The sequence below is a fragment of the Synchiropus splendidus genome, chromosome 3, assembly GCF_027744825.2.
Source record: "Synchiropus splendidus isolate RoL2022-P1 chromosome 3, RoL_Sspl_1.0, whole genome shotgun sequence".
In the NCBI taxonomy this organism is placed as follows: Eukaryota; Metazoa; Chordata; class Actinopteri; order Syngnathiformes; family Callionymidae; genus Synchiropus; species Synchiropus splendidus.
Window position 1 is genome coordinate 11,751,620 of NC_071336.1, and position 17,760 is coordinate 11,769,379.

The 17,760-nt window shown below is 41.7% G+C and overlaps 1 protein-coding gene across 3 annotated transcripts in view; it reads right to left on the reverse strand.

Annotated features, from left to right (window-relative positions):
• kdm6ba (lysine (K)-specific demethylase 6B, a) overlaps window positions 1-17,760 on the reverse strand; it is a 61,005-nt gene that overhangs the window by 31,049 nt on the left and 12,196 nt on the right. For 2 of the 3 annotated variants that reach the window (XM_053861219.1, XM_053861214.1), the window contains exon 3: window positions 8,556-8,596. The gene's annotated coding sequence lies outside the window, so the exon portion shown is untranslated. Of the gene's footprint in view, window positions 1-2,854; window positions 3,339-8,555; window positions 8,597-17,760 lie in introns of those variants that run through there. The other variant, XM_053861217.1, reaches the window with a different exon arrangement.

The following is a 17,760-nucleotide window of genomic DNA, read 5'->3' on the forward strand; positions in this document are numbered from 1 at the left end:
CCTCCCCCACTGCCATCTCAGCCTCCATTCCAATGAATGCACAATCTCCCCCCTTCAGTTGTGAGGGACGGGGAGGGGCTGCCCCAGGGCTGAGAAGGGGTGACGGAGAGACACATGCTCAGCCAAATTCAATCAGACCCCAACCCCCCAATAAACCTTCATTATCTTTCCATGTGTGTTAGTGCACATCTGTGTGTGTGTGCACAGGAAGTGGCTTGTATCTACACAGTGGGATCAACTGTCATCATAGCCTCATATTTTATCAGTCAAACACACACGCCCTCAGTCACAGCTGGGCTGGGTCGCTCCTCCCCCTCTAATGACTATGCAAAACTACAGAGCAGAAAAACGCCCACCCTGATGAGAGTCATGGAATGTTGAGGTCAAAGTCCCAATTTAAACCCCATTTTGCAGTTAGATGTTTTTCACATTGAACTTAAAGGGATTATAAGAGCCTCATTAAATTGGCAACATGAACATACAGTGAAGCTAAACACATTATTTGACACACACCCAAAAACAATTTCAGTAAAAGGACATAAATCATTTATCAATTATTACATGCAGTGAAAATGAATCCGGCTTGAGCAGAATTATTTGAATGACGTTCAACAAAGTTCTTGACTTGCATGACAAAATTCACATGAAACTGCAAAGGGCAAATCTTACCATATTTTCTGTCATATATTTTATGAAATTACTTTGGAAGGCTATTGGTCGACTAAAATTAGTCTTGTCCACAATCAGAGAAACGAGGAGCAAAGATGAGTTTGTTATACTTTGGGTTCTGCAACAGACTACTATTTTGGTTGAACAGTCAGCATGCGGCATGTGCAGGTTGACGCACACACCAACATGGCTGATAGTACTATTGCAAACACAGTAGAATATAAATAAAAAAAATGCATGTAAAATGTTGTAAAGACTTGTGCAGAGTTAAATGGTGCATTGAAACTTTATATTTCAATTTTAATTGCTCAATGTGTGCTGCCGTGTGAAGGGAACGTGTCCCTTGATGTGTCCCATGCTTGCAATGTTTTGGGTCGCGGTGGTCCCGAAGCCTCTTCAGGCATTGCTCCACTTAATGCGGTTCGTGCTAACAGAACGATTTCATCACGACTACTCGACTAATTTACTGGTTCATTATAGTTGACTATGCATACAAGACATTCCAGCCTTATTATACTTATTGCAGAAGTTTGTCCATGTTAATGCCACTCAGGCAAACCAATAAATCAAATTAAATCAATATCTAAATTTCATTTCTTTTTAATTGGGTAAAACCCAAAACAGGAGAAATGTAGGGGCAGGTGGCGTCTGGGATTGAGGTTGTTGATGTAACGAAATTAAACATCTTGAATGTTCATATCATGATGACGACACAGTTACAATTTATCTTTCAGCCCTCGTTCCATTTCCAGTAAGTAGCGTTTTCAAGGATCAAGTGTTTTCAAAACAACTGCTGTTAGTGTTTCTTGCTGTACCTACTCCGAAAACCCACCTTATCAGTCTGCACATGCCTCACAGAAAAGGTGTTGGTTTCAACCGGTTGGTGCACTAGAACGTCCACATAAGTTCACTAAACCCAAGTGTGACAGCTTATACTGTGATTGGCCATGAAGCCTATTAACACATTGCATATATCACATCACTTTCACAAGATGTGCCCTACAGAATCAATTCAGTGTTGTGCACTGCACTGGCGCTCATGTCTTTAGAAGCAGTGGAATAGATTTCTGGAAATATTAGTCTGATGAGAAACAGAAGTCAAACAATTTAGGTTCAATCATTTCCTCCAGGACAACTGTTCAACACAGGAAATGAGTACATACAACTACACTGGTCCGAAGTATGATAACACTTTTTGGGATATTATGTCATTCAGCAGCCCCCAGCAAGTGTCCCAGGCTGAACTGGGCTGACTTGTTATGATTGGACAGAAGCAGCTTGACAGGAAGCAATGGCTTGAAGGGTTGTAGAAAATAAAAGAAGATATATGTGTTCTAGCAGTAAGTGATACCTCACTTCCGCCAGCGAAGAAAAGAGAGAATATCATCTCAGGGGAAGAAGAGGGAGGGTGGGTGCGGCAAATAAAGGAGTGTAGATGTGTGTGTGTGAGCCAGCGCTCACGTGAGTGTGTTTTAGGATCAGTTTTCAGTCGAGCAATGCCTTTCTAGTAAAGCTTTTATTCAAGGAAGTTTGTGTTGATTCAAACACCATGACATGGCTTTAATTAGAACACACAGAACCTCTCTTTCAGACACACAAAATATTTGCTCCAGGCAGATGCAGGGGCACAAGTGTTGTCTTTCTCACACATGCATCCACACACACACAGGCGCACCGTCTATTTAAAACTGCATAAAAGATGTGTGTTTCGTCGGTAAAGACATTGAATGATCTGGGTTTTGGCAGTGAAGTCAGAGACATCAAATTATTATGATATAGGAAGTGAGACATGACGGACTGAAACAAGGTGACAAGGTGAGAGTGAGCAAGGAAGAATTGTTTCGTTGGTCTAAACCAGTCAAGTGAAGCTGTACCGACACACCGGCAAAAAGACACCGGTACTGACAGCCGACTAGCCAAAGACAAAGAACCATGTGAAATTCCACTTTGCTTCACTTCCTGTCATTTGACAATTTACCACTAGAAAACATTGATCGTTTTTTTCTTAGGTACCACATTGGTGCCATCTACAAACCCATGAATATCTAGAATTCAAGCTCTCCATCACATGCAAAAGTTTGGGAAGCCCCGTGACACAAACACACAGACAGCTGTCTTTGTGTTCTGCTTTTGCCCACACACGCGCACACATACAACTTGCTCCAGCTGAGAGGTCTTGTCTTACCGTGACACACACTCTCTGGGCTCGACTCGGTGGAGTAAAATCCAAACACAGAAGGTTGTCGGTTCGCCAGCTCAGCAGATTCCCAGCACCTTGGGTTTCGTCCCACCAGCCTGCCTACCCGCAGCTTTGTGAGCTTTCCCTTTAAATTGCACACCCACTCCAGAACACACAGTCACACACCGCCTGCACAACACGCTCCTGGATATTCTCCTTAATATTGACTTATGTTTTTATTTGTTCCCGGACTAAAGAAGAAAAAAAAAACTAAACAGGAAGTCCTCTTTCTTCTCCAGCCTTTTAAAAATAAAAGTGACATTGAACCCTTTCTTCTCCTCCGCCTCTCTCAGTCCCACTCTCTCTTGCTCTCTCTCTCCTTCTCACACACTCTCTCTATATTCCATCTCACTTCTTTTTTCCTCTCACTCAGTAGTCAAACAAAGAAAGGAACAGGCATACACACACATACACACACTCGCTGCTTTTTCTCGGAGCCCAACCCCCCAGCCTGCCTTTTTCTAAACAGCGCCCCCCCTCTCTCTCCCTCAGCCTGATCTGGCCTCATTCGTCTGCCAGCCCGTCCCTCTCTCCTCCCACTGCCTCCCTTTCTCCTCCCCCCCTCTGCCTCCTCCTGTGTGTCAAACAGATGGGATTGGAAAGCAGAAGGAGAGTGTTCGCTACTCTACCTACATTTGTCTCCAGCTTCAGTGTGATGTAATGACAAAATAAAATAATAAAATCTTAAAAACCAGCTCGTGATAAAAATGAGAAGCTCTAAAAAATCACCTCGCAAATAATGTTCATCAAGTCTTTTGTATCTGACACTGTCAACCACTACTTACCCATATGCAATTGCTCCACTTCAATCACTTCCAATTACGCCTTTTTTCCCCACTGTTCCACCTTGAGGTCTCCCTAATGTAGTGGAAAACCTTCTCGTTGTGTTTTCCAGTTCAAAAATGCCACTTGATTTATAAAGTCACGTTCACAAGGAAAGGAAGTCGGTTGTGTCAGATTGACCACATCAGACTGATGAGGCTTCTTGAAACAGTGTCCTGACTGTCGAAGCTCAGTAGGAGGCGCTCTCAGTTGAAATCAGATGTGAGTTTTCATTGAAATTTGAAGATTTTAGATTTTACATGGCTTCCCAAATCCTCATCAGCCCATTATGACCCGTTTTCTTATTTCTATTACAGCACCTTCTACAGCTGGGCATGCAGACTATATTGTTTGAGGTCGTTGTCAGTGGGATTTTATGAAATGTTCTTTTGTTAAACAATGGACAACAAATCCTGTGTCACCATTTGGATGTAGCACAAGTCCTGCTACTCCTCATTTTAAGATTTCACACTGTTCAAGAAAGGGCCACAGTGGGTGTGGGTTTTCGTTCCAACAAATAACGCACGCACAGTTCAACCACTCAGGTGGCAGGTGAAACTAGCAGCAGCTGACAGTCAATGATTTCAGATTACCTGGTTGGGGAAGCAGTGTGTGCTAGTTTGGTTGGAACAAAAACCAGCACTGACTGCGACCCTTTCTGGAACAGTTTGGTGACTCTTGATTTTGGGTGTAAATGTCAGCCAAGAAAGGTGTCAAACTGAAAAGACTTTGCAGCGCTATTATACTTATTGCAGATGTTTGACCATGTTAATGCCTCTCCCGCAAACAGATAAATAAATCAAGACCAGGATCTAAATTTCACATTTTTTTTAATTGAGTAAAACCTTAAATGGCAACTGGGATTGAAGTTGTTGATTTAACGCTATTAACATTTTGAATGTTCATATCTTGATGACGATACACTGACAATTTATCTTTCAGCCATGGTTCCATTTCCAGTCTTTCATCTAAAATGTTATAATCGTGAAAAAATGCTGCATCTTCACCTAAGAGCTCATACAAAGTATATAGAAAACAAAAATGGGAAAAGATGTCTCTGCACTTAAATGATAATGATGCCAACAAGCCAAGCATTATTTACAAGCCGTTATTTACTAGTAAAAGTCATACTCAGTTAGATACTTCATATCTCAGACAGGTGCAAGGTGATGAACCTTCAATCGTGAGTGAATGATGAATGTAAATGATGTAATAATGATGGCTTTTCAAAACAGTTTCAATGTGCTGACGGCAAAGAGTTGTGTGGCAGCAGCAGCACAATAGCATTGATCATGGCACATGATCTTTTTAATGTATTGTTTCAGACTATGCAATGATCCAGTTGGGATTTAAGACAGTTTGGGATTATCCCAGTCACAGAAACAGTTGGAGTGATCCATTACTCACCCAGTAGACTGACAGTCCGACACTAAGCTTTGGGCACGTACAACACAGTCAAAGAGCAAAGAACGCCACCCTAGTGCATAACAAATACGAACCTCAGTTTTGCAAGTAGTGACTTCCATGTGCTCCATATCGAGAAACACCAGATCTTCTATGACTTTTCTATTTGCCTGGGTCGAATTTCATGACCAGACCAAACTGGTTTTCCAAAATAAACACGTTCTTCTGAGTGCACAGTTTTTCAGATAAATATTTATTTAAAACATCTTACTGAAGCTACAGTTGATAATGGGCATGCTGCTATTGCAGTCTTTCACAGATCTACATCTTTCTGTGACACTCTACAGAGTCCACAACAACAAATCTTTTTTTGGGCAAAGCATTGTTTTGCTTTGTTATGGGTATGTTAAGAATGTATATACTATGGCTAATATTGCATCCAATAATTTTTAAGCATCAGTCTGCATTGAACCGCAGCATGTCTGGAACATGCAGTACCCATTTGAATGCACATACTCACACGCATGCACACACACTCATGTTTCCTTTTCTCTCTAGGATTTTTCCTTAAGCTCACGTTCAGACAGACACACACACACACACACACACACATCAGGGAGCCGGTCACGTGCAGAAGGATGGAATTCCAGAGCAGAGTACAGTCGGGGAGAAAGAGGTGGGGGGAAGGAGGGTTTGATGGTATGGAAGCCTGCACTCTCGGACCAGGCCACCGGCTGGAGGAAATATAGGTGCTTGCACTCAGTGACTCCTATAGACACCGGCCCTCAACTCCCTTTCATCCCTCACTACAGGGAAGAAACAGTCCTGACACAAACCTGTCGAGCATTTTTGTGATATTCATGTATCATATCACCAATTAAAAGCTGCTCTCTTGGAAATATGCATATTATATTGACTGATTTTAATCAGAAAATAATAACATGGGACAATTTCTTTTACTAGAGCGGTGTAGTAAGCAGTAGCAGCAGCGCCTTGTTAACTGCCACAATTATCATGATAATGTTGTATCATTATGAAAGGTGTATTGATGGAGCTATGAACATGTGAATTTCATCATAAAAAAATTACATGATCAAATGTCATATTGAGTTTCTCACCCCACCTCAAAATAAGTAATAGATGTCTGCTAAAAATGTTGCGCAGACAAGTAGCTGGAAGCTGAGCCAGGTGAGAAGATGTCAGTGGAACCTAAGTTGAACGCAGGTTAACACAGCAGCACATTACATAATCCCTCGCCCTGCTGAGTTGGATGTTGGCCGGTGTGCTTCCTAATACTTGTGCCAGCCACAATAGAGAGAAGATGGATGGATGGAGATAGATAGCAGGCAGTTTTGGGAGGCGTCCAGAGAAGAGTCTGTGGCAGATAATGGAGGAAAAGAGGAAAGCATCAAAGAGTATATTTAATTGAGTGGGATGGGAAACAAGAGGACGTGAGTACAGGCAGGGGACAGAGACAGAGGAGTAACTGGGCTGAAGTGAAGACGAAAGGGTGAGAACAATGCCAGTGGGTCCAGGCATATGATACGACAATAACCTGTCACTGTCACTTCTTACACAGTAAAATGACTTGTGACCATGTGAAATCATCAATCCACTTCAGATCCTCATATTAGAGAGACACACTGGATATCAATATTTGTAACTTCATGAACCCTTGTCAAGAGGTCAAAGTCAACAATATTGGACAAGCCAAAGTAAGAAGCAAATGTCTCTCTACTGTACATAGTCCATCCACCAGTTCACATCCGGCATGCCACAAGTAAAGGCTGATATGGAGTTTAAAACCACTGGTTGATCTGCGATAAATGTGACTTAAACTGGTGGAATGATATTCTGTGGAAGACTTCAACGTAATTCCACCTCTAATAGATGAGCATACCTACCAAATATAAGCAAAAGAAAGAGAGAGATCTGCTGGGTGGTACATTTTAAGTTAAGTTTCAACACAAGTAAGAAATACTCTTCTGACCAAAAATGTTATCATCATCAGAAACACAGAAGTCATACAGAAAAGTAAATTAAAACTCACATGTGCAATTATTATTGCCATGAAATGAAATCAAATTTTTGTTTGACATATGATTCCTTTTGCTCCTCTATACTGTGACGTCTCTCTTGCTGCAACTCATTGGAGGAAGGAAGCAAGAGCGCAGATAAAAGCAGAAAAGCAGATTAAGAGGCTGAATGGAAGCAGAGGATGGAGGAGAGAGTGAGCGTGAGATGGAAGCTGAGCGTGAACAGAGTTTCCTTGTCTTGCTGTGAATAATTGACTCCCCCTTCCTCTCATGGCTTTTAAAGACATATTCAAGCGATATATATATACGAACAGGGAGAAGAGGGGAGGGTGATTAATTGCCAATTAACGAATAACGAGGTACAGCTGTGTTCAATTAACACTGTCTCTTCTGACACCATCCCTCCATCATTCATTCATCATCACGCGGCCTGATGCTGCTAGTACAACGCGGTGTAATCTGTTAGAAGGCAGACGTTCTATGTTTGGCTTATCCGGTTTGCACTGTGGGCTGATTGATTTCTGAACGTGAGTTGTAACCTGACCAATGATATCAGGTTGGCAGAAGTCCTGAAATCTTTATCTGGAGCATTTCCAAGGAGGTGGCACTATAGACTCTCATTGAAACAAATGGACACAATTTGACCAACTAGCAAAACAACTGCAACCACCAATAAAGTCGCTCGAATTTTTGGCTGGAGTTTTGTTGCCATTTAAATGGTAAAATACAAATCTTAGAGGCCCGAATGAAAAAAAAATTCAAGAAGCACTCTTGTGAGATCTGTGTGTTATTGCAACTGGGTGGGCTGAGGTGAATCATGTCGGTAGAGAAGCCCAGTCTCATGATGAAGAATCTGCCGATGCACCCTCGGTGACAAGATCACTATTTTAGATGCTATACATCTAGTTCAGAGGGACCTGGACAAGCAGCCTCGAGTAGTTGGTACGCAAACCTATGACCCTCATACAGGAACCAAACGAAGACACACACTCTAACACTAACCTATCTTCTCGGTCACCAGTAATTTCAGACCCCTCTTTCTTGTGAACTGTTGTATGCTTAGTGACAAATGTATCATACAGCCATTTGTATTCTCCACAACAGATGAACAAACTTCACTTTTCCATCTGAGAGGATACTTGCTGTAGACAGAGACCTGCCCAAACATGATGAGAGGCAATGGACTGAAATGTAGAACCAGACAGGAAGTGTTAGAATGAGGTGTTTGAGTGCATGTGTCTGTGTGATATCATGTGTTCTCTTGGGGCTCCAACCCATTTTACAGTGTCTGCTGAAGCCATCCAATCCAGCAGTACATCAATAACCTATTAGGATATATAGATGCTTGTGAGTACACACGCACCCACACACACAAACAATCTTACCTGCTGCTCTTTGTTGTGACTGAAATCTGGAACAGACGTCCCTGAAAGGTAGAAACAAAATTATGAAATGAGTTCAGCAGAGTCCATGTGTAGGTGTATGTTTATCAGACAGACATGCAAGTGAGCAGAACTTGTTGTTCTGGCTGCCTGTGATTCTAGCTGTCAGACAAAATTCACACGCCAAAGACAGTCACTAATAAACACACATGCACCCGGACACACACAACAGACAGAACATATAAACGAAACAGCAGCATGATGTAAGAAAGTGAAATATCAGAACGTGTTTACGGCCAGTTAAGTGGGACAGAACAAGCAGAGCGCCTCTTAAAGAGCAGTGAAAACCATCCACACACAAACAGGTATGTTTGAAAGACCTGTCTGGCAAGTCATACTTTATTTTTCTACTTAACATTTGGGGTACAGTAGCTTAAATGGCTAAAGAAACAATACATATAGCTTTGTGTGGCCGGGTGAGGTGTAAATTTGGATCTTTGTCATCCCATTCTTTGGTTTTATGACTTGTTTTATAATAAATACTTGCTTACGAGTACTGTGGTGGTAGAATCACAAATAAATCAGCAGTAAACAGGTAAAAGGACATCAATGTTGACTCAGAGGGAATATAGTTTCACCAAAATTCCCCAAAATCGAATAGATGATTTAAGCACTTGAAAGAAATTATTTGCTCAACAGCACGCTGTGCCTGCAGCTGGATTTGCATCATATTTTGTGTACCGAAAAAAACGCTAACAAACCTTAGCGGAAATGCAATCATTTCAGGTTAACCCTTAAACATTCATCATCTCAACATAATCCCCTGACAATTGTAGACGGATTATCTCATCGGTTGAATAGCTCCAGGACCCAGATTGTGTGGAGGAGTTAGGCAAGGGGAGGGGGTCTAGCTGTAGGACCTAGCTTTGCTAGCAGCATCCCTCAGATTTCATGCATGTTGGGTATTATGATGCTGTTACCTCAGCTCCTCTCTCATCCCACTCCTACCATCTTCAGGTGTTTGGGTAGACTGCCTTCAAGCATCTGCCTGACAACAGCCTGAGGGTCCACGCATGTACACATCCAGGCATGCACACACAACAAAGAGGTGGGAATCTGGAACAAGAAAAGTGCCAGGCTGGAGCCCTGAGGCACTCCAACCTCATGACACGGTAGCGGCAGCAACTTCTCTTACTGCTGCCAGCCACAAACCACCAGTTGGAAGTCACTCCAGCTTTTGTTGCAGCAAAACAATGACTTGCCCCCCTGCCGCTCTCTAATTTACAGGGGAGTCAACTCATTCCACAGAGAGGAATGTTTAGTGGGAGCGGATTTCATGGCAGGGTGGAGAGCTCCCTGATCTGGAGGGGAGCGGCGTGGGGCTAGTTATCCGGCCAAAGTCAGACCAGTGAGCAAGTCTAGATGCTATTTTTAGACAATGTGTCATGTGAAATCTGCAGCTACAGCAGTGGGTGCACATTTTAACCCTCTCATGACCTGCCCTGCTAATTGTGTCACAACATTGTGAAAGCAGTTTTTAATGTTCCATGCCAACACTGAACGCTTTTAACATAAATCGCAATACTGATCAAATAGGTGTTTCATTTCACACAATGCTTTTGAACTCACTACTTTTACAAATTATCACATAGTGTTACATTCACAAAGAATTGCTCAAATTTGGTCACGTGTGCCAAGCAATTTCATTTGTGCAGCATTGTTTGTCTATATATACATATTCTTCCTGTAGTCCTAATATAAGTCAAGTTCATCGGTTCATGTGTTCATCTTCATTCAATGGTACTTGATCAATTTTGATAATCACAAATGTTGGTGACAGACAACCTGAATAGCATTTTCATATTCAGCCTTTCATAAACTCAAGTTAGCCTCATTACAGACAGTGCTATGAGCATGTGACGACCAGATGCAAAAAGGAAGGTTATTGTTTTGTCTTTTTAATTTTGCCAAAGGCCCCTGGCCTGTCAACATATTCTTTGTATTAGTGATGATAAGAACAATATTTTATCATTGAATTTAAGTAGAGCCTGCTTTTCCCTAAAAATATTTCCAATAACTATGCTCCATTTAGCCCAACCCTTGATCATAAAGAACAGCGACAATTCCTAATGACGTGGACATGAGTTGCTTGACAGAGCTGGGCAAAGGAATTTATTGTACACTCTGACACATTAAAATGTTGCTTGGTGTGTTTAAGAGATGAATGTTGGGCAGCGACAGGGAGAATGTTTCTGAAGAGTCTGTATTTCCCAGAAGCTGATGAAAGACAGAGAAAAGATCGAGGCCTGGCGAAGAACATATGGTGATTAAGGATGCTCCCCAAACATTCCCACCTGGGACTCTGCCTCCCGCTGGAGTAGACAAAATTCAAGTTTCTTTGATGAGTTTTGTCTCTCATCCATCCTATACAACTTCTTTCACAGTGACAGAGCTTCCCTTTCACTCTAGCGGCTGCCCTTCCATCACAGATCACCTCTGACAGTTGTCTCCACCATGACCCCCTGACACTGTATGACTGATCCCAGACACGTAAAGTCATCTGTTTTCACTACCTCTATACCCGTATACATTTATTTTCTAAAAAATATAACACTCTGTCTGCACTATTTGACCTTGCGTAAACCAGGGTTTTATAAGAGTGAGGTACATTTGCTGAGTCAGCATTCCCAGGCTTAAATCAGTGAACATTCTCACCACAATACGGAGTCATGGAACAAAGAGACACGTGAAACTGAACAGTCAATGACAGGAAAGTGTGAATGGCTCCAGGAACAAAGAAGAATCCCACATCATTTTACTTTCAAAAGGCTTGACAAACGTGGAACTTAACATCTGGAATCTTGTGAGTGTGTTTGTGTGTATGAGTGTGGATCCTTGGTCAGTTCTTTTATAGCCGGTGAAACAAAAAAGTGGTTGCTGTCAGATACACAAACCAAATACAGCTGTTGAGTGAGCAAAGCATGTGACACACATACACACAGTCGTGGTTGCTAAGGCAGCAGTGTGAGAATGTTTCTCCAGCACGTGAATCTCGGTGGAAATTGTGTGTGAGTCAGCCTGTGGAGTAAAAATAGTTTTTAGGAATTGATGACGAAAATACATCAACACACAATAATTGAAGCCCACACACACACACACACATACTGAGATCCTACTGAAGCACTGTATCAGGAATATAATTTCTGTGCTTTATGCTGTGCCTCTGTAGGTCTGCATCAGGCGTCAGTCAGTCTAATCTGGGGCCCCTTATCTGCAGGACACTCTTCCACTGCTCCCACAGGATCACAGAGAGAGAGAGAGAGAGAGAGAGAGAGAGGAGGGGGATGCTCGGGAGATGCATGACTATGACCTGAATGTTTGATGTTAGAGTTCCAAGGCGCCCCAGAGAGGACTGCAAACACTGTGTTGAATTAAAGACATGTACACATACACATAGACATGCATGAAGGTCGTGCTCAGTGACCAACTAAATAGGTCCTGCATCACAGCATCGGAGCGACGGTTCAGTGCCATTGTGGGTACAAAAGATGTTCAGCAGTTGTGATCAGATTTTTCAAAAAAATTTCATGGATTCAAAGGCACTTTTGACCACACACAAAATATTTATATCAGCAAAAACAATCATTTGTCCTATGGTTGTTTGTCGACAACAGCTACTTACATCCATTTTGCATTTGCTTGTTATTTGTTATGTAATTGTAACTAGTTATGAGACATTTCCAGTTTTTATGTGAATAGCTTTAACAAGAGGTGTCCACACATATGATTGTTTATTGAATGCCTTAATCTTATGTTGATGCAAAATATAAGTGTAAAGCTTCTCCATATCAGAAAGCAATATAAGGCTGTTATAATGCCGTTAGTGAACATCTCATACATAAAAATTTTGAATATTGTGGCTCCAGAAAACAAACACAGACATGTCGGATGAGAATGTACACACAAAGTGTATTTGCATTTAGTCACATGACCAACAGATGTGACGATAAAGCAAATGGGAATTTTATGAACAGCAGTTGGAGGGAAACAATATTAAATGAATTAAAGCGGAAAATATAGAGCACCACATGTCTGTAGTTCACCAGGGCTGTTAGCGATAGCACCGTGGGTGGCTGACACACAAATACACACTCATATAGTGACTGAGCTAAGCCCAGTGGCTAAGGCTCGAGTCTAGTGGTTGCTTGATGTGGAGGCCACACACAGCGGAGAATGACAGACACAGTGTAACACACAGGCAGAGATCAGGAGTGCAAGTGTGTGTATTAGTCTAGCAAAGTGGAAATGGTCCATGAGTAAATGAGTGGGACGGTTGCTGTTTAATAAGGCAGGTGGAAAGTTAATCCTGATTTTAAATTTCCTGCTACTTTGGCCAACTCAATTAGAAAAATGCCCTAAATGCTGTAAACTTGCATAAAGGTCAGAACAAAGGCTCAAAATGTCTCATAAGTGAGAAGAATCCATTTCATTACAGGAACTTCACACTCACATTTATAATGTTTTTTTTTCCCTGCGTCTCGTCTAGTTTTATGAGTTGTGAACCTGTGATGGTTTTCTTAACTTTCACACCTTTAAACAATAGCTTGCATTCGGCAAGCCCTGTGTGATCCTGAAGAGGGCCGAATTACGGTGTTAGTCTGGTGGTTTTGAACTTTTAAAACGCATGCAAACAGCTTAGTCCAACTACCTGAGAGAAATTTGAATTTCTCTTAGTCGGACTACACAACCTGGATAATGCTGTTACTACCTCGACTACTACAGACTTGTCTTCAGTTGCATTCACACAGGGCGTCTCACAAGAAGATCAGAAGACGTGATTTGTTGGTTTAAGAGGACAACTTTACCTCCATGCTAGCAACCCTGTACACTGTACTTTAGATACTTCACATCAATCATTCTTGTGATACAAAGCAAACAAAATCTCCTGAATTTTAAATTTTATTCAGTCTACCAAAACCTCCCGAGGGAAGTGTATTGAAGATGACAACTCCATGGCATTGAACCATCGCTCTGACGCACTGATTCTGGATCTGAAGCTAAACTAGTTACACAGTCAGCATGATCGCTGTCTACGGAGTTTAATCCAACAGTTGGAAACATCTTCTTTCTACCTGTCAACTTTTCCTGTATGGTCCTCGGAACCAGGAGGACTGAAGAGCTCTTGCTGACCACCTGTCAATTCTCCAAGGGGAGGTGGAGGTAAGCAGCAAATGCTAAATTAGACATGACTTCCGTCAGGAGAATATCAAAAGCGATTTACACCTCTAGTCCACCTACCAATCGTTCGTCTGACAATCGCTCCTACGCTTTTACACCATGTATACTACACGATGTGAGACACACGATTGGGACTAAAGTTGGGCCGATTCCCAAAACAAGTGACAAACCGTGTCAACGTGGGCCAAAAATTGCACTGTGTATGTTCAGCTTTAGTCAAGCTACTCTCTGTATGTAAGTGAGGTCATTAAAATCATAGCAGAAAACAATCATAATCTCAATGGTACATCCTTTTAGGAGATGTTTATCGGTATCGGTAAAGTTAAGGCAGGCAAATAATCATGGTCAGCGAATGTTACTTAATGAGTGAAATAAGTGCGTTGCCACGTTGGTGTTGTGTTGTGGAAACACTGCAGCGCTCAACATGAGACTATGTCCTTGTCTGAGAATCAGTTCCTCAGGTGCGCCTCGCGTCTGATGGATGTTCGATTGGAGCATTTGGGCACGTGAAGCGGACTTTCTCGTTTACAGGACAAACAATTGGCATGCCCTACATTATTCGGTTACACAGTTCACGCAATGTTCTAGTGTTAAACTTTAGTGTTTAGAAATAGACACAATATAATACAGTCTCAGCAGAGAGAAACACAGAGATAGAACGCTTATAACAGAGTTGAAATACACGGGATAGGAAAGGAGGATGAAGAGCGACTCACAAAGTGTTGAGTGTCTGGCTGTAACCCAGCTTTGTCTCTGCTCTCAGGGGAGGCAGGCTGGCAGAGGCGGCTAGTCTGGTTCTTCTGGATGAATGCCAGGCCACACAATGTGCCATGTCGCCCAGGAAAAGCTCAGTCCAGGGGAGAACTACAGCTCCCCTCTGAGGCTCTTGAACAGACCCATGGGAGAGACCGTGTGCTATGACATGACACATCTGGTGCATTCAGTCTGGCAAGTCCTTGTTGACCTTGTACAACAATGTTGGGGGGTAAGAGAATACTGCAGTGCTAATAGAAAGGGGCTGAGCCACAACCAACATTGATGCATTTGGTTACAATAAGCTATTCAGAAATTTGTGTTTTACAAGCAACCTTATTATTACATCTTCCAGATATTCGTATTTTTTACACCAACAAATAAAAAATTGCTGGCCAGCCTGACTCTTCAACAACAAAGAAGTTGAGGCTTTACCCCAATGGATGAAAGGTTTGTGTTAATCAAAATGTGCATTTGTTGGTTCAAAAAGAAAAACACAACAATAAAAATGCAACAGTTGATATACCAAGAGAGCACACCAACGTTTGCATCGTTCAAAGGTACTAAACAGCATGTCCTGAGGACATGGACGCCCTGTTTCAAAATCCTAGAAAAAATCCTGGAAGCAGGTGACCACAGATTTGCTAAAATGACCACAGTTATTACGCTAATATTGCAAGGTACTCAAGCTTTTGCTGTTTTCTTTGTTTGTTACTAGAGAATTACATTGCCACCCACAGGCCTGCTACATGACTTTTGGTCATTTTTTGTGGGTTTGAGTGGACGTCAAAACAGCTCAATTTTTCTGAGTAAAAGAAAAATATCTGTAGTAGACGTGTTTTAGTAAATTTTTGGTAGAAATTGATTATTTCCTACAGAGGTAAATTATGTGTATGTATAATTTGGCACATATGGCTGCAGTGATAGTTGTGAGGCAACCGCACAAGCATTGACTGAAACCTTGGTTGAGCTGAGATACAAAAGAGGTTTATGGAGCATCTAACATATGCCTGATTGTGCTTCTTTGTGCCTGTGTTGTACCTGAGATTTATCTGCAATGTTACAGGTTTACCTTGAAAAATAAGGCATATGCTGCTTGACTCATCTGTGGTACAAAGAGAATATTTGTTGGAATAAAAATATTCATATTCATACATCCATGTTGAAAAAAGCATATGAGCACACAAATGCTGAAAATTCCCAGGTTGAAAATCACATTTTAATGTTGCAACTATTTAGAATATGATGGATAATCATTTGAAAATAATAATGTAAAACAGGAATAATAGCATCCTCTGTGCTTGTTTTCCTGTAGTTATTATCCATTTCCTGTGTGGGTGTGTGTCTATGTGCAAGTGTATGTTTGCCTCCGGGCACAGCTTTGAGTGAAGTCCATTGTCCAGCTGCTTACATGAACCAATCATATTCCTTCAGCATTTGCTTCCACAAGATGAAAGCCAACGATCACTTCTGTAACATAACACTGTCATTACATCATCGATTCTGGGATGCAGAAAAGGAAAGGGTATGAAATGTTCCATATTAGAGAATGAATATGCGCATGCATTTGTGTGTGTCTAACAAGCAGCGCATGGAAAAATGACCTCTGCTCAAGTTACTGACCCTTCCATGCTCTCTCCAATCTCTCCCTGTGTCAAGATATAAGGTTTCCACTGGCTCCAGACAAACAGCCTGATCTCAGTCTCCTCCTAATCTTCATCACTACCCCCCTTACCTGACGGTAGGAGAGGACGGATGAAAGGTTGAGAGAGAACAGACAGGAAAAGGAGGAGGAGACTGCAGTCACAGATATTTAATTAAAGAGAGACGGGAGAAAGCATCCGCAAGGGAGTGAAGCAGCAGCAGAATGAGAGGACGTACTGCTCAAGTAGTTGTACATGAGGATAATGTCACAAAGGGGCTGGTGGAGATAGCAGGAGCAGTAAAATGGGATTAGGATTACTACCACACTGAGAAATGCATAGTCTCCGTCATTCACGTATTGGCATTTCCCTATATATTTCCCTATTTCCCTTTCACTATATAAATACCACTGCCACTGTCCTGATTCTTCTTTACTGCAAAAGATGGGGAAGTCTTTTTGACAAGGAGAAGGACATCTATTTGCCTTTCCTAAAGACCGTACACTACGAAGGCTGAGTGGAGAAGGTTTGCCTTTCAAGGTGCTGCCAGGCTCAACTGAGCTTTTCCTATGCAGCAGTCATTTGACAGAGATGACCCACGCACCTGTAAAATCTGTGTCTAAGTTAGGAGTTAGTGCAACATCAGGCAGCTTCCAGTTTAAATACAACAATGAACGTCTTACCTAGATGACGCTTGAGTCATTTTAGTTTTCAATTAGCTTCGGAGATTGATATTTTGGGATCCGTGGAAAACTTAACAGGTGCTTCCTCCATTTTTTTGTCTGAAAGAAACTTGGTAAATACAATTTTTATTTAAATGACAAGTTACTTGATGAGTGTGTGACATTAGGATTAAGATTACACATTAAGATTAAGTTGGAAAACTAAAGTAGTTCTTGAAGAGAAAGTGTGGTGCTGCAAATAAATAAAATAAAAAAGTACTCACATATATTTTACAAGCAGCTAAGTGGCAATGTGACAGATATAGCACTTTAATGAGAGAGAAAAACACCAGTGGTTTAGTAATAACATGAAAATGAAAAAAAATGTTGAGAATTGTGTAGTTTCGATGAGTTATACTGCAGCAGTGGTTGTAGTTGTGGGAGTATTTCACGTCAAACCCTTAGTATTGGCAATCAAGGGTTAATAGCTTTTGTAGTTTCAGAACTGTAAGGTGTCGAGAATGCATAATTGCAGAAGGGGAAATAGTGGTAACAGTGGTGAAGATATGAAAGTCATTGAAAAATAGTTGGTTGTAACCGAAACACAAAAATTGAGGCACTGGATAAACCCTAAAGATTGAAGACGACAATGGCCCCCTGCTAGCCCTCCTCCTTTATCGAACTATGCAAAGGGGCCTCACAAGGGTCAGTCAGATCACACATACACACCCTTGACATAGCCCTTCCCCCAAACTAGCCTCTTATTGATGAGGTCAGCAGCCGGGAGGTCATTGGTCACATTGAGAAGACCAGTGATGGAGTAAATGCAGATGTGGATGACGAACAGAAGAACATGTCAACGGAAGCTTTTATGCAGCACTGAATGAATTCTGTTTCCGCACAACTGTTTGT